The sequence below is a fragment of the Camelus ferus genome, chromosome 16 (genome assembly GCF_009834535.1).
Source record: "Camelus ferus isolate YT-003-E chromosome 16, BCGSAC_Cfer_1.0, whole genome shotgun sequence".
Lineage (NCBI taxonomy): Eukaryota > Metazoa > Chordata > Mammalia > Artiodactyla > Camelidae > Camelus > Camelus ferus.
Window position 1 is genome coordinate 31,097,194 of NC_045711.1, and position 22,848 is coordinate 31,120,041.

At 44.9% G+C, this 22,848-nt stretch overlaps 1 protein-coding gene and 1 non-coding gene across 4 annotated transcripts in view; one reads left to right on the top strand and one right to left on the bottom strand.

Annotated features, from left to right (window-relative positions):
* Positions 1-22,848, top strand: part of PRKCA (protein kinase C alpha) — a 361,121-nt gene that overhangs the window by 38,678 nt on the left and 299,595 nt on the right. The gene's annotated exons all lie outside the window — the stretch shown is intronic.
* TRNAA-GGC lies at positions 20,950-21,021 on the bottom strand. The gene has a single exon. It is a non-coding gene; the product is annotated as a tRNA-Ala (tRNA).

Consider the following 22,848-nt stretch of genomic DNA (forward strand, 5'->3'; position numbering starts at 1 on the left):
GGGATTATAGGCACGAACACAGCCTGTTTCTAGATTGTGTTAGAGTTACTTAATACTCATCTTTAGACATGAGAGGGTTCTTTTTTTTTTTTTGCAAAATCAGTATCTGACTTCCAAACCAACACATACTCTGCTCCCTGTATCGGGCTGTGGGTCCTACATCATTATATAGACAGTGCCTAAAATGCAATTGCTGAATACTGTTGAATAAAAAATAGATGTATGGTGACCATTCTGAAACTCTAGATAAAGTTGTTTATCTCAAGCCAGCCTAAGTCTGACCTGTCACTTGGAGTCTGTTTTGAAAATGGAGGATTAAAACCCCTCTTTGTTTCTTTCAAAAAATTTCTTTATTGAAGTATAGTTTTGATTCACAATGTCATTAGTTTCTGGTATTTAGTGAGTCAGTTACACATTTATCTTTCATTATAGGTTCATTATGCATATATATTTTTCATTATAGGTCGTTACAGGATATTGGATATAGTTCCCTGTGCTGTACAGTAGGACCTTGTTTATCTGTTCCGTATATAGTAGTTTGCATGTGCTAATTCCAAACTTTTAATTTGTGTCTCCTTTCCTTTCCCCTTGAGTAACGTTGTTTCCCATGTCGGTGAGTCTTTCTGTTTTATAAATAAGTTCATTTGTGTCACTTTTTAGATGACACATAGAAGGGCTGAGATATTTGTTTCTCTGTCTTTACTTCTCCTGGTGTGATCATCTCCAGGTCCATCCATGTTGCTAAAAATGGCATTACTTCCTCTTATGTTAATTGTGGTCTGAAGTCCTGGACCAACCTTCGATCACTGAGGTTCCTTAACCCTCGGAAGACTGGGATTTTTTTTCCTGCTTTTTTTTTTTTTTGCACTAGGACTGCCTACTTGAGTAATTAGTTTAAGCTCTCTCTGCTTAGGCCACTAATCCTATTTCTCCAGCCGAGAAGCAGCAGGGTAATAGTAATGTGTCCTATAGCTATTAAAAGATGATGCTGCCTTGCACATAAAATGCTTATGTTTTTCTCTGCAGAAGGATGATTAAGCAGAAATTTAGTTTTCATTTATGCTTTTGCCTTTTCGTGATGTTTCTTTTATCTTCTAGTGTAGTCAGGGGGAAACACAATTTTTATTGTCATCACTGATACTGTTTGCAGCTTCCTAACAGGATTCTTTCTTTCTCATACGTGCTTACACTTTAACCAACCCATTATGAACCCTAGTTGCCAGAGGGGGAGAAAAGACTGAAAATTGAAACGATCTTTGGCATGTGGTATTATTTTCTGAAAGATTAATTTGAAGTAAGCACGTTTTGTGGTATCTGCTGACAATATTCTCCAAATTCCTGAGGTCAAATTTTCTCATTGAATACCTGCCCTGCCCCCTTTTTTATATATGCAGGAAAGGCTTCGTTAAAATTGAGGCCATTCTAGTTCAATCACAAGCAGGCAGTGAACCCAGATCCTCTAAAACCCCTGCTGAATGTGCTAATGGAAACCAAGAGAAGTGCTAATGAAAGGGAGGTGGTGAGACTGCTGTTGCCGATAGACTTGACTGGTAAACTTTGAGGGTTTTTGGAGTTAAGCATTGAAACTGCATGTTCAGTGGTGCTGCAACGCCTGATGTATTTCTGCTTCTGCTGCTGGGTCTTGAATTCCCATCACTAAATTCCAGTCTGATGGGTACATCGATGTTACTTCATTCTGTGACGTTTTTTTGGATTCTCTAGAATATTTTGTCAGCACCATTATCATGGCCTTCTTCGTCATTTTGAGTCATTTTACCCTCTTACCCAGTTTCTGAGAATCATCCTTTAGGAAGTAATCTTGACTATGGAAGATTTTTGCGTGATAAACTTGCCCATTGCTGCTTTGCTTAAAGTAGCAAGATACGGGAAGCATCCTTTATGTCCAGTTTTAACGGAAATGATTTAGTGATCAGTACTGTACATTCAAGTAGACTACATTCTTTTTTCAAATTGCCATTTAAGATGAATATGAAAAAAAATGGTCATGGAAACATACCATGCCACTTACAAGAAATTAAATTATATTTGCAGTATGATTAGTGATGAAAAAATCTCCGGGTAAAACCTGAATGGTGATAACTGATAGCTGACTTCATCGTTTTCCTCGGTCTTTGTGGTTTTAATTTCTTAAAAGGAACCACATTTGTAGAATGAAACACTGTATAGATATTTTAAAGTGCACAAGACATAGTTTGAAATGGATGCTTAGGTAATAAAAGTAACTCTTAAAATGAATCCTTTTGGGTATTGAAGACTCTCTTGTGTGATTGGAGACAGGGCTGCTAGGAGGTAAAAGTGCCCAGTTAGTGGCTCTCAGGTGGGGTCTCAGAGCCCCTTAGAGTGTGGGCTCTAAGCAAGGGGTACAGGAATTGGTGGAAAGAGGCAGGGAGGGTGGGTGCTCAGAACAGGTGGGAGGAGCTCACCAAAGGCACCTGTGGTCTCAGTCACACTGTGTCTTGGAACAGCTCTCTTGAATTTATCTTTGTTTTTTATTACCATTATAGTTTTTAATGCTATGAGTTGTGAATGCAGAGTCAACGCTGAATAAGAGTCGGGTCTGTCCTGATAGTAGAGGCAGCAGAGGCGTCAACACATCCCAATAAATAATAATAAATTGAAAACTGAGATTTAATATGTACGTACTTGGTGACCATCATGAGAAAATAAATGGTTTTATTTAAAGACCCGCTGAATGCTGTGTCGGGGGAACAGTCTGTTGTTCTAGCTTGGAATAGAAACCTGGTTGAGGTTCTGAATGGTTCCTTGAAAGTGCAGGTGAACGGTAGCATGATGGCAGGTAAGATCCTTGGTGTGAGGACATTTTCTTCTGGTCAACTTAGAAGGAAAACAAGAGCAACAAGAATTAGGGCATAATGATACTAAATTGAATTTAAGACAATTATAATCTAACTATCGTGTTTTTGCTCTCCACCTGGTATTTTACAATTTTATAATCTGATCTCTTGAACATTTTCAAAAGTTTGGTAAAATGTACTTGTCGGCATCAGTGGAGTTCTTATACTTCTTGAGGGCTGAATTGAAAGATGATTTCCCTAAAGGCAGATGATCTTTTGACTGTAATTGGATGATCTGTCATCTTGGGTACTAAGTGGGCTTCATGGATGCTTTGTGTCAGTGGCTGCAAAATGAATCAGCTCCTTGAGGTGAGAGACCAGATTTGTTCTCCTTTGTCCTTCCGGTGCCTAGAACATTCTTTGCACGTAGTAATGAATCGATGGTAAATGACTAGCCTACCTGGTTCCTTAAAGATACAAGCCTCAAGCTAACCTGGTGAGAAAAGCACGACCTCTTTGCTCTCTGTACTGCGACAGATTTCAGTAACCCGTGGGAATGCAGCGGTGCTCCTCCCCCGTCGGCATGCAAAGCGTGTACCAGCACCTCCTTATTCTTCTCAGGCTTTATTTGTCTCCCTCTCCCAGTGATGGCACATTTGCTCGGCTCAGATAAATTCATCGTCTCCCTGTGGCTGACTCATGTAGTACGAGTAGAGTCCAAATGGCCCCACTCACACAAAGAAAAGTCTCATATTTTCACACGAACAGTCATGTTCTTCTGCTTGATTTTCGTAGGTGCGTCTGTCATGTCAGTCTGAGGAGCTGGAAGGAAATTTAACAGGGTGGTAGGATGAGAGGACCTTAGCGGTTCTGGGAAGGACATGTTTCACCTTGACAAATGAAGTGAGCCTAAAATTTGCCATGAGCTGTAACTTCCAACAAAGTCTTAGTCCTCTCTCTCATTGGTGGTTGGCTTTGTCTCTGCTGAGCTCACCTTGAAACGAAAAGTTGTTTGGAAATTCAGTATAAAATTTTCAAGGTTTACCTTTACCAACATACATCTGGAAAGAGCCACCTAAATTTAGAAGTGTGACATTTCGATGTTAGGAAACTTATGGCCCTCGGTAAACAGAACTTCCCAGATTCTTGAATGGCACCAACTTTCATCCCTAACAGCCCGTGGCCACGGAGAGGTCTCACTTTAATTCTTGGAAAACATATACTCATCAGAAACGATGAATTTGTTAGTGATTTTTTAAATCTGACCAGCAAGTTTCTCCTAAAGAAAAAAAAAAAAATCATGGTTTATATTTAGAACTGGATTCGATACACAGAAAACTGCTTTCCCTGCCTCCTTTGGACTGTATCACACCGTGTAATGACATAAACCTCTCAGTAGCTGTAAAACGGACAGGATTAAGGCCTCAGCTTATTGACAGAAGGGGCCCTGCCTGGCGACATGGGTCTGAAATTCCGGAGGGCTTTTATTCTTGGGCTTATAGTCATCTGAAGAGAAGACTTGGTTGTATTTGGCAGAACATCCCTGGTGGGGGTGGGGTGTGCAGATTATGCAAGAAGAAGGGGTGTGAAGGATGTTGGTGAATAACTCAGTGAATTGTGTCCCAAATACAATTCACTCTAGGCCAGCACCAAAAGTATTTCAGATTTTTAGGCTTCTCTCGGGGAGTTGGGAGCAGAAAAGGATTATAGAAATATTTATAGTAGGCATGAACTTGCACATAAACTCAAAGTACTTTAAGCAGGCATGCTGCAATTATTCTTCTACAGAAACTGGAATAAGTAATTATTTCTTGTAGCCTCAGACCGTTTAACTCCTGTTAAACCGTTGCTCATGGTTTAAATGTCTCTTTAGCTCTGTTTTTCACCCCTTAAATGTAATGTTCCTTAGACCTAGCAGTGATGGCCAGGATGTCTCTGAAGACAGACATATTCATGAGTAGAGTTGGGACTGTTTCGTTATCTCTGTAGCAGCAGTTGGAACGGCACAAAAGCCCTTCTTTTCAAAATAACTTTTCCTCTCAAATGTTGCTGGGGTTGGTGACCGAGACCCTAAGTGGATTTTGCTTCTTGGTAGTAAGTAAGTTGGAAGAGCTTCCACAGCTTTTCAGTTCAGCAAACCTTGAGAACCTTTCACATGGGCTGAAGGGTGAGTATTGGGTGAGGTTGATTCAAACAAGGTCCCCTTAGTTGATGGGAAGCCCCATCCAACACTGGGGGTGGAAAGACCAGGAGGCATCTTTCCTCCAGGCGAGTTTTAGTTGCTCACAAGAGAAACGCCAGCGGTTTCCTTGTAGGCTTTGCCCCAGTATTCTGTTATGTGCTTGGCAGGCATGGCCCCGTTTCCCCAGCTCGACTCAGGGGTTGGGAGGTGGGACATGGATTGGAAGAAACCTGGACGCGGGTGAGGTGCTGTAAACGTTTGCTTGTGGCGGCAGTGAGCCAGGGTGATTGACGGGGAAGGCCCGGCTCTGGCACAGATGCTTCGCGAGCCTGCAGGCAGGTGAGATGGAAGCGATAAAGGGGGCTTCTGCTTAGCATCTTCCTCTGCACATCTTCATGGAACGTCTCAAAGCCACCCTGTCCATCTGAACCGGATGGTGCAGCTTCTTGGCTCTTCCGGCTCTGAGTTGAACCCAGGGCTTGAACAGCTGAGCTGGTGGCTGGTCGGTCCCAAAGCGGCACTTTGAAAGAGTCTCGGTGAAGTGCGGGAGGGGGTCAGGGAATGAGTTTGGAGCATTTTCTTCTTTTGGTTGAAGCAATCGGGGGTACAGTCGTCATTTTGTTGTGCTTTCCTTTTTGTTTTGAGTGGATGATTAAAAATAGGAGGGAAGTTAAGTTACAGTAAGCCATCAATGATCTGTGACTATGTGGTTTTCATCGAGGATTATTTGCAAGACTCCAAGGCCTTGAACACCGCTTGGCTGGGCCCAGGGCCGTAGACCAGAGGATCTTCCCGAAAGGGAAGCCAGTCTGAGTGAGTGAACTTGGCCCCGTGTCTGTTGGTGACTTCTCTCTGGAGCCCAGAAAGCAACAAGCTGTTTAGGTTACAGCATCCTTTTTGGATCTTGAGGCTTCAGAGGCCAGAACAGATCATCTCTTTATCCTTCTTGTCATTCTTTCTAGAGGCAGGCACGTTGATTTTTTTTCTTCTCTTGGCTAACAGCATGGCGTCTTCCTGGTCTTCCTTGTTCTGCCTTTCAACTAGTTGTCTTTTATTAAATGTGGTCCCTGCTTTTTGAATCTCCAGATGTGTAGACTGACTTCAGCTTGCCACTAAGAAATCGGGTAAGTCAGATGGGTCTGTGTGGGTGGTGGTGGTCCACACAGCAGTGCTGGGCGATAGCACGGTCTCTGGGCCAGGCGCTGTTCTAAGCTCCCTTCGACTCCGTGGAGTCTGGCTCACAGGGCAGTGAGGGGTGATTCCCTAGTCCTGCTGCAGAGGCTTCCTCTCCTGACAGTCTCAGCTCCTGCTGTGCTGAGCCACTCACACAGTCTAGGAGTTGAGCTCTCTCACCTTCACCTTTTACTGCTGCTGCTTTGGGTAGAATCCCACCGCAGGCCCTGCCCTCAGCCTTGTTGACACCTCTTGGTTCTTCAGGTCGGGTATTTCCCTGTCCTCTGCCCGGTTGTCCCATAACCTCCAGTGTTAGGCGTCTGTCCTGAAACTGTCTGGTGTTTGATGCCTTCACTGCATCCTGAGCTCCTTGGTGGGTTGGAGGGGTCAAGCCTTTCCTTGGTGCCTCATGAGCCTGGGACACAGAAGACAGTGAATACAGTCTGTTACCCGATGGGCAGATCTGTTTCTCTGTCTCCATCCTAGCATGGTGCCTTGGAGGTCTGCAGGCTGCTCAGACGTGTCGTTTTGTTTTGTGATGATACCGTCCTAGAAACCTGATCTGTAGGTGACAGTCTAGATGTGCCCAGCAGTTGTGTTCTTTCAGTTACACTGAGACTCGTTTTGTTTCTGCAGATATGAACATTTAGATTAAAAGGCATTGCAGAATTCAGCACCAGCTAAGCTAGTCCAAGGGGTGTGGTAAGCAATGCACGGCTGCTGGCTGGTGTTTTGCTCAGCACCCCTTGTATTTTACCAGTTCCCATTACATGGGGCAGTCTTTTCCCATGACAAGTGCATGGAACAAATCTTAGAAGAACGAGCAATAATGGTGGGAAATCAGAAAAATGAAGCCGTGGCATGCCCTTTCTACTTGTGTTTTTTTTTAAGCTATCTGAATGTAAAAGATCCCCTCACATTCCATAAGTAATGTCACAACTTAATGAGGCAAACTGTCTATAATTTAGTGAATTTATAGTGTTTGTTACAAGGAAACTCATTAAGGAGCACTGTTCAAATAAAGCCAGTTCAGTTTCGCAGTAAATTAAGGAGCATCTTTGATGTGCTGTGCGCTGGGCCAGGCGCAGGGAGAGGTGCTGACGTGGACAAGCGAGGGATGGGCTGCTTAGAGAATTCCATGGGAGTAACTGGCGAGGGAATGACCTACAGCCCAAAAGGGAAATCATGGTGCACGTCACCAGAGGGGCCAAAACCAAAGTGGTTTGGAGCCCAAAGAGGAGGAGGTATGACTTGAACTTTAAATAAGCAGCTGTGTAAGGAGAGGGGCGTTGCAGGAGAGGGAACAGCGAGCAGAAGGTGGAGGCATAGAGGCTGGAAGATGCTGATCTCCTAGAAGAGCAAGAAGTATAGGAAACGTGGGAGCAGGGAGGGTTTGCCTCCTGCCGAGCCTGTCACGTGACAAGGGGGCATCATCCCTTCCTCCCCTCGCATTTGGGAGTTCCTCCTTCTCCGGGGCTGCTGACTGCCTTTTGTGCATGGTTAACCTCTTCACTCAGCCAGTGATTTTTCTGTCTTCTCATGTCTACTTTTCAGCCCCGTCATGGTCTTCGGCAGACCTCTTCGGATTTTAGACCACACGACCTTCCGTCCCTTCTGTATGGGGGGCTCAGAGCCCTTTAAAGTGCCTTCTCCCTTGCAGATTCCCTCAGAACTGAGGAATGTAAAATCTGATCGTATCAGGTATTTAAAAAGCGGTGGTTTCTGTTGTGTACACGTTCATGAGTCTCCAAAGGTCTCTTAAGTTGTATAAGAAACAAACACAGCCCAAACATTAGAAGAGGGGACTCAGCATTTTAAAAGCAGTATTTATCTTCGCATCTGGATGCTCCTGGAATAGACTCATGCCTTTGCAGTGGGGTTTTCTGGAGGCTTGGTGGGGGGAGTGAGGGCAGGCTCTGCGGGAAGACCCCACATTCAGCATCATGCTGGATGTGTAGTGTTTGTTGAGCAAGATAGTGGGGATAAGAGGTCGTGGCATTAAGTAGCCCTGCAAGAGAGGGGGGACGGGGCGGGGGAGGAAGGTCTACCCGTCTCGCTGGCTTCTTAAAGCCTAATGCACAGGAGAAAACGGAGCAGGTGTGAGCGGATGACCCAGGCCCCTGGACTAAGCACTTGACGTACATGATCTCACTTAATCCTGTTTCATCGGAGGAGGCTGCGTATCATAAACACCCTTGACTCAAGAGTTCATGCTCTTAACCGCTAGGCTCCCCTCCTTGCTGGTTTTACTCTGCCCTGAGGGCTACTGTCGCTTGCTTTTCTCTTCGTATACTTCATGGCACCTAGAATAAGTCTCACGTAATCCCAAAGGCTCAGTAAATACTTCTAAAACTGAAGATGATTCTCCTTGACAGAAAATCGATCGTACTCAGTGTATGTCCACTGCGAAAGCAGTTACGGGCGACTGACGCTCCCTGATTACCTTACACTTCCTTATTTAAGCACAAGTATAAAACTCAGGCCAATGCCTAACATAAATGATCAGCTGCGCACTGTTTAACATGATCTGAGCCATGGCTTTTCTTTGTTATGAATTGAGTGTTGACAGTAACGCACGTTCATGTAACTTCTGTTTACGTGCAGAATGCATTTGAAATAGGTCATTTATCTTGTCCTGAGTAGCCAGAGAAGTAGGGAGACACCTGTTACACGTGTCTGTATGCTTTGTACTTTGGCAGTTGCCTTTATGATTAAGACTGTGGCAGCTATAAATGGGCCCCTTAAACTATCCCCACAGATTGTCATAATCTTCCTAGCTGAAAGAAAGCTCTATTTCTGCTTTTTTAAAAAATTCATAGTGTTAAAGACAACTATTATAAAGATGAGCTTTTAGATAGTAACGCAGAGGCTCTTTTTTGTTCATGATGCAACCTTGAAGGAAACCTTTTGAAGCCAAAAGTCCTATAAGGTTTTCAATAACTGAAACAGACCCCTCTTGGTATAGCCAGAGTCCTCGGAGGCAAAACTTAAACTGTTTCCGGTTTAAGCAACTCTCCCTGCTAGGCTTTTCACGGTGACATGCACCTGACTAGCTTATTAAAAATAAATTGCCTTTGTGTTCTCATTTTCAGAGCCTGGTTAGAAGCTGACTGGGCAGTTTTCTTTGCTCCAGGCATCATACACACAGTGAATCCGGAAGAGACGCTAATTGTCCCATTAACGGCATTAAGAATATGAATTAGTTGTAGGGAGTTTGTCAAAGTTAAATAATAGCCACGAACTGGAAGGGGTGAGATGGCAGGACTGGAAGGGAAAGGGAAGGATGATGAATGACCCGTAGGCAAGCTACACCGAGGAGAAAACGAAAGTCTCAGAAGCTGGCTGGCCCTGTTGGCCGGTTTCCTTGAGGGGAGGGAAAACACTCTGAGGCCAGAATCTCACGTGTAGCTCTTGTAGACTGAAGAAATTACTGTTGACCGAGTATGATTGAGGGTCAAAGCCAGAGACATCCACGAAAGATCAAAAGTCGGTCTCAAAAAAAATTTTTAATTAAATCTTTACCTAAATTAGTCAATGATTGGAGAAGCGCTTTGGGGACTTTTATTCCATGTTGGCCTTTATGTAACAATAATTTTCATGTCAAAGTGATGGGCTCAGGTGGCCCTCTTCCCCTCCCTGTTTTCAGAATTGTTTTGTCAGGGCAAAACTAAAATCTTCTGAAAACGTTGCTTTCAGGGTGTCAGAGGGAAAGCACATATAATGGGCCTCAATTTGCAGACAGTTTGGAAGTGGTGAGTGTTTTTTTGTTTTGTTTTTTACAGGACCATATTGAGTTCACAACTTCTGATTTCTTTAAAGGAAACAAAAAGGGCTCCAGTGTTCTTTGCGGGAAGTCGATGTTAGGGAGCAGAAAGAGAGAAACTCACTGTTCCCAAGTGCCTGGGCCCTTGGCCAAGAATTTCTCAGCCTGGAACCTGAGCTTAGAAAAAGCTGCTGGGGTATGAAAGACTTAATGGAAGCTTGGAGGGCAGGTGAAAAATTACGATCTGGAAGCCAGAGGCTGTGAACTAGAAATCCCGAGGTGGTGAACGTATCCAGTAAAAGCCATGGCCGCACCTGAAACAGTAGCTGAAAATGAATTTAAAATTTGAAGGCTTAGAATTTGGGGCTTTGCCCTTTTGTTGCCTTTCTGAATTCTACTCTTAGTCCTCCAAAGTCAGTTAAGCTGTTGTCATTCTAAAAGATAGTCTTGGTAGGAAGTGGGGTAAAAAAAAAAGTCTATTTTTCTCCCCTGGTTAAATGACTGACTGGATTAAGTAAAAGCCATCGTAGTAGGAAACCAGTGCTTGGTTTCACAAGATGGGCTTTGGGTCTGAGCTGCGCCCTTGCTGGCCTCATGGCGCGCGGCAAGTTCTCAGTGCGAGCTGCGTCCTGTGTTGCCGTTTACTAAGTGGAGACCACACCGATTTGCAACACGATGCTCAGAATCGTGCGGTGATAAATTGAGGTGAGATGGGAAAGATCCTTGTGCAGAACAGGCGCTTCATAAACTTGACTGGACGCTCACGCTTAGTAAACCCTAAAGAGATATCCCCTCGCAGTGAGTTCCTGGTTTATAAAGCGCCCTGCCCGGGGCAGCTCCCCATCGTAGGTGAGTGACTGAAATTAGGGTACCGTGCTACGATCCTTGGCACTTGTCCTGATGGGTCAGTGTTGTGAGCTCAGAACTCCAGCCACGGCATCCCAGCTGTCCTGCCCGCCACGTGTGTTTAAGGCAGTGAAGCTTGTTCTGGTAATTCCTGCCTTGTGCTGAATTCCATGTGTCTTGGTTCAGATGGTAGCTCACAGGGCGTTTTGACCGTCGAGGCTCATTTGTTGACTATTCCAGTGTCTTTAGGCCTGGAACGCATCCCTTGGCATACCTACTTCGTGTTTCTCATTCACAATATAGAGATAGAAAGGGTGACTCTTTCTAGAAGGGCAGACACGTGAACACAATGTTTTAAAATGTTAGGTTCCATGTAAATACAAAGTACTGTGAAAGTGTTGAGCCTCCTGGCTGGTTTAGTTGGTTTTAGAGTGGAGGGGGCAGGTTAGAAGTCTGGGTCTTGCTTCCTGGCCCAGCCCGAATCATCTGACCCAGGGAAAGTCTCACTCTCTCTTTGGGTTTCAGTTTCCTAATCTGTCAATTGAGGGAGTTTCGCCAGCTTATTCTGAGCCCTTTCTTCTCAGACATGCTCTTCTGGTCTGTCCCATCGTTCTTTGACTGGTACCTTCCGCCTGACAGGCTGTGAAAGGGTGGCTGATAGACATTAGGTCAGAGCCGTATTTTATCTCTAATTGAGGAAATAGTTTATAATTCCGCTCCTGTTGAGACGTTCTCCCCAAGCGAAGGCTGAGGTAAACGTCACATGGGGGTTCCATCTGAGGTTTGGTATCACAGAGCCTCTAAGGTTTTGCCCCTTGAGGAGCTTCCGTGACTAGCCCCATCTAACGAGGTCCTTGCACGTACGGAGGAAGACCATGTGAAGATTGTCCTAGGTCCCAAGATTCTAGCCTAAAACAGCAAGAGACGTGTTTGGGGAGATGGGAAGACCTGTGAGCTGAACTGAAACCCATGCAGGTGATTTCTTCCCTTCCCATTCTTAGTAAGGGGCTGACTGTGGCTAGACGGTGATCAGATTAAAGCAACTGGTGCTGAGATGAATGATTAATAAACTTGGAAATTTTTAACTTGGAGGCCTGGAAGTACTCACTCAGTGTCCACGTAGTTTCCATCCCCACCCCCAGATAGTCCAGCAAAATCCGTGGACTCATTTACCCGTGAGCAGTCCACTGCACTTTTTCCACCGAATGTGGTACAGTCCACTCTTAGAGAACAGGAGTGAGGGGTGCCAGCTCACCGAGTGTCGGTCTGCTCCATCCTCCCTTTGAGTTGGCCACGTCCCTGCCCCCTGGGCTTCCTCCATCTCCAGGCATCTTTCCTGCTGTCCATCTCCCCCTCCACCCCTCTCCCAAGAACTCTTGTTTACATCACTGCTGTTAAACATTGCCAAGTGTTTTTCTCCTTCTGGTGTCTTATCATGAAGGTGAACATGTAATTTATCATCCAAACCAGAACACCCCTGACAGTGAAGGGAGGTGCACAATTAATAATTAAGTTGGGACAACAGGCATAAACTGGGACTGTCCAGACAGACCAGGACATATGGTCACCCTGCTTGTCACCTGTGCTTGATCAAAGCCTCCTTGATGGTAAGGACAGTCCCTGTATATCTCCATCAGCAGACGTCATCAGTTGATGAAACAGTGAATAAATTAGCTTGCTGAACTTGTGACAGGGGTGGTAACTCAGGGTGGCTAACAGTTACTGAGCGCTTACCAGGTGTCAGCTGTGGGGCAGGCACTTGGTAGAGACGAATGTAATCCTTAGAATAACTCCAGGTTCCAATTTCGATTACATAGAGAATATTGATGCACAGAGCAGCTAATTATTTGCCTGAAAGTGAGGAGTAAGCAGCTGAAGCTGGGGTTCAGACCCAGAGTTGGAGCTCACAGCCCCTGTGTTAACCGTTTGCGCTGATAGAGGGGCAGGGACATAGAGAAGAGTGCAAATTGTGTGTTGCCTTAAGCGTGTCTCCTAGTGATTCTCTGGGGAAAAAAATAATTTTCTATTTGTCTCCAACAAAAAAGTACAAACTTACAATTATAGAAGGAGGGAATAATATAAGTAGTAAATAAAAGGTAGGATTATGCATCATTTTTATAATTATTCTCTCCCAAGTTCTCCCATCTTTGGCAAAAGAGAATGACCTTTTAAACCCATGGAGAGTTGATCACTTAGCATTAGCAATGAAGCCAGAATTTTTTTTAAAACTATTTTTAAAACAATTTTGGGGAGCAGTAGTAGTTAGGTTTTTTTATTTATTATTTTTGGAGGAGGTGCTGGGGATTGAACCCAGGACCTCATGCATGCTAAACAAGCTCTCTACCACTGGAGCCATTCCCTCCTCCTCTTCCTTGAAGCCCGAATTCTCATCTCCTGATTCCAAGCTGCCTGCCCCACCCTGCAGTCACTAACAAGGTTGAGTGGAGTTGAATGAAGAGAAATGATGGACTCTCCTGAAGTTCAGATCCACATGAGACCATTTTTGAAAGTGATCTTCCTCAGTGGAAAGTAGCGACGGGCTTTGAACCATAGACAAGCAGTCTAGCCCGGTGGAGAGGACAGCCCTGGGTCCAGACTGCCCAGGTTCAAGTCCCACCTCTTCCACTTCTAACCTTGATCTCAGGCGAGTCATGGACCTCCCTCTTTCTTTGTAAAATGCAGATAATACCAGTAACTCTGTAGGGATTGTCGAAGGAATTAAACCAATATAGAAAGTTCTTAGAATGGGGCCTGGCCACAGAGCAACAGTGTAACTGTTTTATCTATGATCCACGTGCTGCCTTTGGAAAGGCCACCAGATAATACAGTAGAACAAAATTACTGTCCAGTGACCCAAGTCTTTGGGACATATGGTAATACTGCCTAAAAACCCAGGTGATGGATTTTTTTTTTTCCTTAGAAGTTCTCCTTGGGGCACAAGGCAGCCTCTGGAAAGTTCCTGTCCAAGGCCTGGCCCATAATAGGCATGTAACACCTTCTGTTAAATGCAACTCAATTTTGAAATGCTTAGTATCAAAACAAATGCAGGATTAAGAAGCTGAATCCAGAGGCTACAGTTGGAAAGGTGAAAATGTAGATGGAGGCTGTAGCGGGGTATCAACAGCTAACCATCACGTGAGGGCAGCACCTGCCGTGCTTCCCCGTGTACGAGAACCTCCTGGAGCGTCACTGAAAAGTGCCTCCCCAGCATCTGAGATTCTGCCTCAGTCTGGGTGGGACCCAGGCGTCCGCATTGACACAGATGGTCTGTGGACCAAACATGGAGAAACACTGTTTTCAGCCCGTGTACCTGCATGCTCGTACAGCTTCTGGGCAATTGCAAAATAGAGAAGTAATGGAAACCACTTAAAGATACATGTGCATGTGGTGCATATAGAGGCAGAGACCCACTGAGTCTGCTTATTAAGAACATTTTGGAGCCAAATTCCTAGGTGGTTGGGTGGCACTTGTGAATCACTGATTCTTTAAAATGTAAGCAGGGATAACATTTGCTCACACATTTTGCTGGGAGGTGATACTCGGTTATGCAGCATTTAAGAAACTTTGAGACTCTTCACTGAATCCTTGTGACTTCATTTTATTTTATTAGATATATTCTTTGTGATTAACTCGTTCTGAAATCATTAAGTCTCACTCTAAAAAAAAAAAAAAGGCCGAAGCCCACATAACTAAGTATATTCTTTCTCAGTAATGACCTGGAGAGTTCCCCTAAGAAGTGAATTGGGTGGGTGAGCCGAGATGCTCCTGTTATGTATCGCAGGGACAAGGTGGCAACCATCTAAATGGGCAGCAAAGGGAGGCGGATCGATTTGTGGCTCACATGTACTGTAGCATACAGAGCTCTTAACTGAAAAAGCGGAAGTCTGCCGTCATGGGGAGGATATTTGATATACGGGTAAAGGGAACAGCAGGTTAAGGAACATGATTGTCAGTTATTAACAGAGATCCTGTTTACTGAGTACTTACTGTGTGGCAGACACTTGAAATGGGTTATTTCCTTGAATCCTCACCCTAAACCTATGAGTTTGAAGTGTTAGCCCTATTTGCTGATGGAGGTCATGTGGTCCAGAGAGGGAACTGGACTTAACCAAGGTCACACAGCCTCGTGAGTGGCCACCACAGATCTTGTGCTTTGATGGGTGTGATATTGCTCCTACGTCGATAGGAGTGTTTCTTAAAGGCCTTATGAGGATCTACGCCAAAATGTCCACAGTATTTGAGTGGTGATTTTATTTTCTCTGCTTCTCTGAATTTTCTCATTTCCCCCCCAACCACCAGTTTAATAATGTAATACTTATGTAAACTGACAAAATCCTAATGGCTTTCTAAACGTTTCAGGTTGGTTCTCGGTATTACTTTGCCATTCAGGGGTTTACGTGAGACCATCACACGGAAGCTAAACCAGTTCACCTTTGCAGAGGAGGTGCCATTGAAATCTTCCCTCCTGTTCTCATGATCAGTTTCCCTCCTGTGTAGGGCAGATGATCTCTTGGCTTGTTACATTTGGTACCTACATTTGAATGTAGGTAAGAAAATGGACTAAATGGTTTTTTAGCATCGAATCTGTGAATGCTAGGCCTTAGCAGTCCTCCGTTCAAGGAGACCAATGTGGCTTTGGTTGGCTGTTTCACTTCCAGAGACAGGGTGTGGGGGCCAGGCTCCCGCGGTGGGGACGCCGGCCCTGCTCCTGCCTCGCGCTGCTGCATTGGGCGCGTGCCCTTGATCCTTACAGGGACCGTGCTCCCCTGGCGGGTGCTGCCGGGTCTGGTCTGTCTCTGGGGCCAGGGAGGGCTTTGCTCCACCTGTGTGGCCTGGGTGAGGCTGCATCCCAGCGTGCTTCACATCCTCCTGGGGCTTTCCCACCAACCCTTCCTCCACCTGCAGCGCTCACTGCTGGCCCCAGCTCCCTCGCCCCCCAGGCCTGCCGTGTCACCTGCTCTGTGCTGAGTGGCACAGAGTGCCGTGTGTGGCTTTCACATCCCTTCTGCAGAAGCGCCGAGGGCTTGGTCCTCCTAAGACTGCTGGAGGCCTGCTGCTCCTCTCCTGGGTTTGCTGCTGTCGGGGTCATGCAGATGTCACCTCGGTCTCCTTTGCTGTTCGCATGGCCTCTTGCTCCCTTGTTACCATGGTACCAGTCCAGCCCAGAGGATCCTCCACTATCTAATTTCCTCCTCCAACCTCCAGTCCTCTCTGCACCTCAGCCCCCTGAGTTAATCCAGCAAACAAACAAGTCTTTGTTGGCCTTGATGGAGAGCTGGATCCCAGGGTCTGTGGGGACCTCCTGTCATGAGATCGTTACGGCTGCCGTTCTGAGTGTCTGAGTGCCCAGCACCTGTGAGCCTCATTCTTCTTGTGCTGAACCTTCCTCCTTCTGCGTGGTTTGTGGCCTCCAGCTGGGTGACAGTTTCATGGGAGCACTTCCCACTGAACGGCAGGGTTTATGCTCTTACCCGTGTGCTCTGCAGAGTGGTCCTGGGAGGACGAGGCATGGAGGGAAAGACGGGGCAGAGCTGGAATTCATTCCAGTTGTAGGTGACAGGCATTCGAGGAAAGGAGCACCTAAGGCTGGTTAATGAATATTTATTTCCTGTCACCTGGAAACACCCGAGTCTCCACAGACTTGAAGGGCGCTGGCTTTACACAACAGGCAGTTTTTCCGCTTGACTTGCTGGCTGAAGACGGATGATGACTCGGGGGCTGTGCAGTGATGGGTGGCTTTTCCAGACACGGAGCCAGTGGCGCTCCTGATTGGTCTCCTTACCTGTCTGCGTTTTGCATTGTGAGCTCATGACTCCTTGATGAAGCTGGTTTAAGTCTTGGGGAAAAGCATCCAAACGTATTCCGAACATTCTGTGTAAGGCACGCACGTTCCTTTAAGAGGTGGTGTGTTATTCAAGCCTTTGGTGGGGAAGTTCCTGAAGTTGTCTTTTCTCTCATATTTAAAATAGTTGTGTTTCCTCTGTGCTTGTTTTACCCTTCAGGCTGTCCACCAAATGCCAAACTGGGGGAACACAGATGCAGGGAAGAGAGATACGTAAGGATACGGAGGCTCAAGGTAGCTCTGGTGGAAATCTCCCAGTTCCTGGCCGCTCAGGCTAGTCCTGCCCATTGGAACCACAGGGACCTGGTGTGTCGCTTAATCCTTCTAAGCCTGGGTTACTCAGACAGCTCTGAACAGGGGTCCTGGTACCTGCCTGGCTAGTGTGTTAAGTTGTGAAGGTAAGATGAGGTCGTGGATCACGAAGTGTCGGGGCACTTGTAAAGCATGACTTATGACCTTGGCAAATATTCTGTTATTTACACAGATTTGCTGAGTTCCTTCTATATCCTGCTTCCTCAGGGTGCAGTCCCAGGACAAGCAGCCTCAGCTCAATGGAACCGCCAGGTCCCAGGTCCCGCTGGAAACTGCTGAGCCAGAATCTCCAGGCTGGGGCCCGGGAATCTGAGCAAACCCTCCTGGTAGCAGATGCACACTCCAGTTTTTAAAGCTCTGGCACAGGAGGAAGGGAACAGACAAATAAGGAGCTCAGCCTTGTGCAAAGCTGGCATAGATAGCGGAGGTGGTGGCAGACAGGAGCAGGTGGGTCTGCTGGATTCTGTGCTCCAGGGTAAGCCACGCGGGTCTGATGCGTAGTCCTGGGCGTCTGGGAGAGGGCGGATAGGGAGCCTGCTGGTGAACTCCCATTCTGGTTGTGGAACCTGCACGGCACCTCACTGTGTGTGTGTGGGGAGAGCAGCCTGGACCTGGAACGGTGAGTTGAACCCCCTCCCCACTCCCCTACCGGTTTTGGATGGTACAGGGGGCAGAGAAGTTGCTGGAAACATACCAAGCCAGTTGAGAGATGGAGTTCAATCTCCTGTAAAGGATGTTCCCCCCCACCCCCCAAAGACTTATAATTTTTTTTCAGAGCAGTTCAAGCTCGCGGAAGGATTGGGAGGAAGGAACAGATTTCTCATACATGCCCTGCCCCCCTCACCTGTAGCCTCCCCATTGTCAGCATCCCCCACCAGAGTGGTCCGTTTGTTAAAACTGAGCCTATAGTGACACATAATCCCCAAAGTCTATAGTTCACATTACAGTTCACTCTTGGGTTGTACGTTCTGTGGATTTACACAAATGTGTAATGTGTGCCCATCATAACAGAGTATTTTCACTGCCCTAAAAATCCTCTCTACCTTTTGGTCCCTACCTTCTCCACCCCCTGGAAACCACTGAACTTCTTACTGTCACCATGGCTTTGTCTTTTCCAGAATGTCACAGAGTTGGATTCGTATAGTAGGTAGCCTTTTTGGATTCCCACCTTTCAGTTGCTAATGTGCATTTAAGATTCCTCCATGTCTTCATGGCTTGATAGCTCATTTTTTTCAGTGCTGAATAATAATCCACTGCCTGAATGTACCACAGTTGATACGTTCACCCACTGAAGGACATCTTGGTTGCTTTCAAGGTTGGGCAGTTACGAATTCTGTGAAGGGTAAAGATGATGATTTCAGAGCCTCAGAGTTTCAGAGTATGGTCTGTCCTCCTGCTCTGCTGGCCTCTGAGAAGATGTAGGCTGAGGAATAGGAATTGTCCCAGGTCTACCAGTGTCTGAGCTGGTACCTGATGTGGCACCCAGGTATCACACCTTCTTTCTTGTTACTGATGGTCACTGCTCGGTGTGAATGGGTAGAAGGGAAAGTTAATCATTGATGGACAGTTTTACCCAATGTTTTAATGTAAAAGTTGTGATTTCTTTTTCTCTGCCACATGTGCCAATTTTAAATAACAGACTTACTGGAATATAATTTGTATGCCATAGAATCATCCTTTAAAGTGTACAGTTTAGTGGTTTTTAATAAACTCACAGAATTGTACAGCTATCTACAGCACCTAATTTTAGAACATTTTCATCATTCCAGAGGGAAACATCACACCTGTTAGCAGTTCCTTCCCATTCTTCACTCCCTCCAGTCCCTGGTAATCATGAATCCATTTTCTCTTTGGATCTGCCTATTTTGGACGCTTGATGTAAATGGCGTTATGTAATATGTGACCTTCAGTATCAGGTTTCCTTCACTTAGCAGACTGTTCTCAAGGTTCATCCATGTATCAGGGACATGCGTCAGTACTTCATTCCTTTTTATGGCTCAGTAATATTCCACTGTGTGGATGATCCCACGTTTCACTGACCATTCATCAATTGGTGGATTTTGAGTGGTTTCCACTTTTTGACTGCCACGCATGATGCCGCTATAAATATTCACGTACAGGTGTTTTTTATTTCTCCTGGGGACACGCCTGGGGCTAAAATTACTGGGTCATGTTAATTCTATGTTTAGCATTTCAAGAAACTGCCAAAATATCTTCCAAGGAAGCCGCTCCACTTTAGAATCCTACCAGCGATGCGGAAGGGTTCCATGGACACTGGTTACTGTTTGTCCTTTAGTCCTCCCAGTAGGTGTGAAGTAGTCTCACGGCTCGGATTTTAATTTTTCTAATGACTAATGATGATGATGAGCATCTTTTCATGTTTATTGGCCATCTCTTGGGAGAAATGTCTCTTCAGGTTCTTAGGTTATTTGTCCTTTGATTTGTAAGAGTTCGTAAATACGCTGGCTACAAGCCCCTTATGAGATACATGTCTTGCAAACATTTGTGAGCTGTTTTTTCCCTCTGAGTTGGTGACATTTGAATCACAAACATAATTTTGATGTCTGGTTTATGCATTTTTCTTGACCCTTAGGCTCTGGTGTCATATCTAAGCTACCATTGCCAAATCTAAGGTCAGGAAGATGTATTCCTATTTCTTTCCCCCTAAGAATTTTACAGTATTAGCTGTTATACGTAGGTCTTAGGCTTCATTTTGAGTTAAATTTTGAAGCTTTTCTATCTTGTGTTATTAAAAGTAATCTTTGGTTAGGGTTATTGAGGTATTATAATGGATTTAAAAAAAAAAGCTTTGACTTCTGAAAAGGATTATGCTGCTCAGCTATCCTGTTGAAATGACAAGTCACAGGATACCAGAATTACAGGTTTAGTGTTCTGAAGAAATAAATCAATTCCCCAGTCTCAAATTAATTTTTTTTCCCCTGAAATTGAGCTGACTACTAAGACAAGATCCATTTTAGGAACTGTTTTGACATTGCCCCCAGTGAACAATTAAAAAGCACAGAAAAACAAGAATGTAAATGCTAATGTGGGCTGCTTCCTAGGAATTGAAGAAAATTATGTTTGACTTCATGGGGGAAAAACTTGGAAGTATATGACTTGGTGGTTTGCCCATGCTTACACATCTAGTTGTAGAAATAGACGGTAGTTTTAATTAGGGAGGAAGGAACACATCAACTCAAGTTCCTCATAATGGCCTATAAAATTTGATTTTGATGTAGTTTTAAAGGTTACTTTCAGTTTACAGTTGTTACAAAATACTGGCTATATTCCATGCTGTAAAATACATTCTTGAACCTGTCTTACACCCGTTAGTTTGTGTCTCCAACTCCTCCAACCCGCTCCCCCTTCCCACTGGTAACCACTAGTTCTCTATATCTGAGTCTGCTTTGTTAGTCACTAATTTCTTAAATATCTTAGTTTCGACATATAAGTGGTATCATACAGTACTGGTCTTTCTCTGACTTATTTCTTAGTGTAATGCCCTCCAAGTCCATCCATGTTGCTGCAGGTGGCATGATTTTGTTTTTTTATGGCTGAGTAGTATTCCGTTGTACCTCTATGCCACGACTTCTTTATCCACTCATCTGCGGTTGGACATTTAGGTTGCTTCCATGTCTTGGCAACTGTAAATAGTGCTGCTATGAACATTGGGGTGCATGTATCTTTTCAAGTTTGTTTTTTTTTTCCTCCAGATCTGTACCCTTGGTTGGAATTGCTGGGTCATGTAATAGTTTGACTTTTAGTTTTTTGAGAAACCTCCATCCTGTTTTCCGCAGTGGCTGCACCAGTTTATATTCCCTCCAACAGTGTACGGGGATAATTGCCTTTTTTTTAATGGGGAAATTAATAGTACGTACCTCCTGGGATTGTTGTGAGGATTAGATAAGTTGATGCATTAAAAGGCTTAGAATAGAGCCTGATGCTTAGTAAATGCTCACTATTTATTAAATATACATTTATTTTGGGAGGTGGTAATTAGGTTTTTTTTTTTAAGTGGAGGTACTGGGGATTGAACCCAGGACCTCATGCATGCCAAGCATGCGCTCTACCACTGAGCTATGCCTTCCCCGCATTTTTAATATTGTCAGTATACAGTTAGGCCACCAGTATACCCTGTACTTCTCACATGAATGTGAAACACTAATAGAACATCTTTGAATTATTGGGTGAATTTCTGTTAATTATTCTTGCCAACAGTAAAGGAATAATAAACAGTTCTTATAACTTAAGTTGTAATAATGTTTCCATTGTTTTACAGTATTTTCCTCTTAGTTCCAGTGGCCTAGATTCAGAAAAGCAGTTGTAGAACTGAGCGGCAGGATGGCCTGATGTCAGTTTACTTGTCCTTAACATCAGTGTAACTGGTGAAGTGCTGTTAGGGTTTTCATGAATGGCGCCAGTGATGGTTAAAAGCAAAACCAAACAGGCAAACATGCCACTGGTGTGGAATTTACATTTGTTCCTTATTATTAAAAAAAAAAAGAAAAAGAAAAAAGAAAAAAACACTCAGGAAAGTATTCACTTTGAAGGTGTTCTTTCTCTCCCAGCCCAAACATGAGAAGCTGTGACTTTGCTAGAGAAGCTGTCGGGCTTTTGGGAGCTGGCTTTAGATCAACTGTAAGTCAGCACTTGGAGCTTGGGCACCCACCTCTGTCCTCAAGGAGCTCCCACTTGAGCAGAGCAGACAGAGTATGTTTGGGTCGGCACCCCATGGAGGGGATGCGTTTATCTGATGGAAGCTTGTGGAAGATGAGCCAGCCTCTTTTAGCCACGTAAGGTTGACCACCAGGAAGCCTCATGAGAAGGAGGGCCAAGAAGTTTAAATTTGCAGGGAGGAGAAGAAGAGGGGTTGGGTAATATGGTTGCAAAAGTAACTCGAGGCCAGTTTGGACTTTGTTGTACAAGCTATTCAAAGGGATTTACCGTTAGATGTAACTATTTAGTATGGAGCAACAAGACAGATACCAGTTCGCCAATACATCCATTTAAAATTAAATGTGATACTCTCCCCACTGTCCTAGAGTTTGTGCATTTTATTGCTCGGCTTGCTGGATTCTGAGAAACAGTTGGACTTGCCGTCATTTTTAAGAAATTCTGTGATTCCTTTGACCTGTTGACTCAAAAGCGATAGCATGTGGTCAGAATACCATTGCGTTATTTTTTTGTAAAGCTCTATAGTAACTCGGGGAAGATTTGAAGCTCCTTTTGAAATGCGTGCCGGTGACGTGATGATGCACTTTGTGGTTTCTCAGTACGGAATAAGGGTCTCCGAGAGCATAGATGCAAAAGCCTGGATGTCGTGAAAGAGATGGTGACGTTTGTTTCCTGTCTTCCTCTGTTCATCTCCGTCACGGAAAAACTTTTAAATGTGGATTTTTTTGAAAGCGTGGGAAGCAAGGAAGGGCTATGCTGGGAGAGCTTCTTGGGTGGAGAAAAACCTTATAGTCTTCCAAGCCATGACCTTCAGAGCAGTGAGAGGGATGGGTCCTGCTTGTGGATGAGGAGGCCACTGGCTGAAGGTGGAGGAGAGAGGACCCCCCCCCCCCAGTCTTATTGACTGGAGGCGATGCACTAAAGGGAATGGCTTTTAGCTTTGAATTAATAAGTCACTAAATACTGCTCTCATAGTACCATTTCTGTTTTTTAAAATGTATGTAATAAACAGAAACTAGACGGTAGAGAGAGAAGAAAGTAGCTGAAACCTAATGGTTCTCCATCAGGGATAATTTTGTGCACCCCCCCGCCCCCAGGGGGTATTTGGCTGTGTCTCTGGAGACAGTTTTGACTGTCATTACTAGGGGTGTGGGAGGAGCTACTGGTATCCAATGGGTAGAAAACAGAGGTGCCGCTTGACATCCTACATACACAGGACAGCCCCCCACCCCCCCAGCAG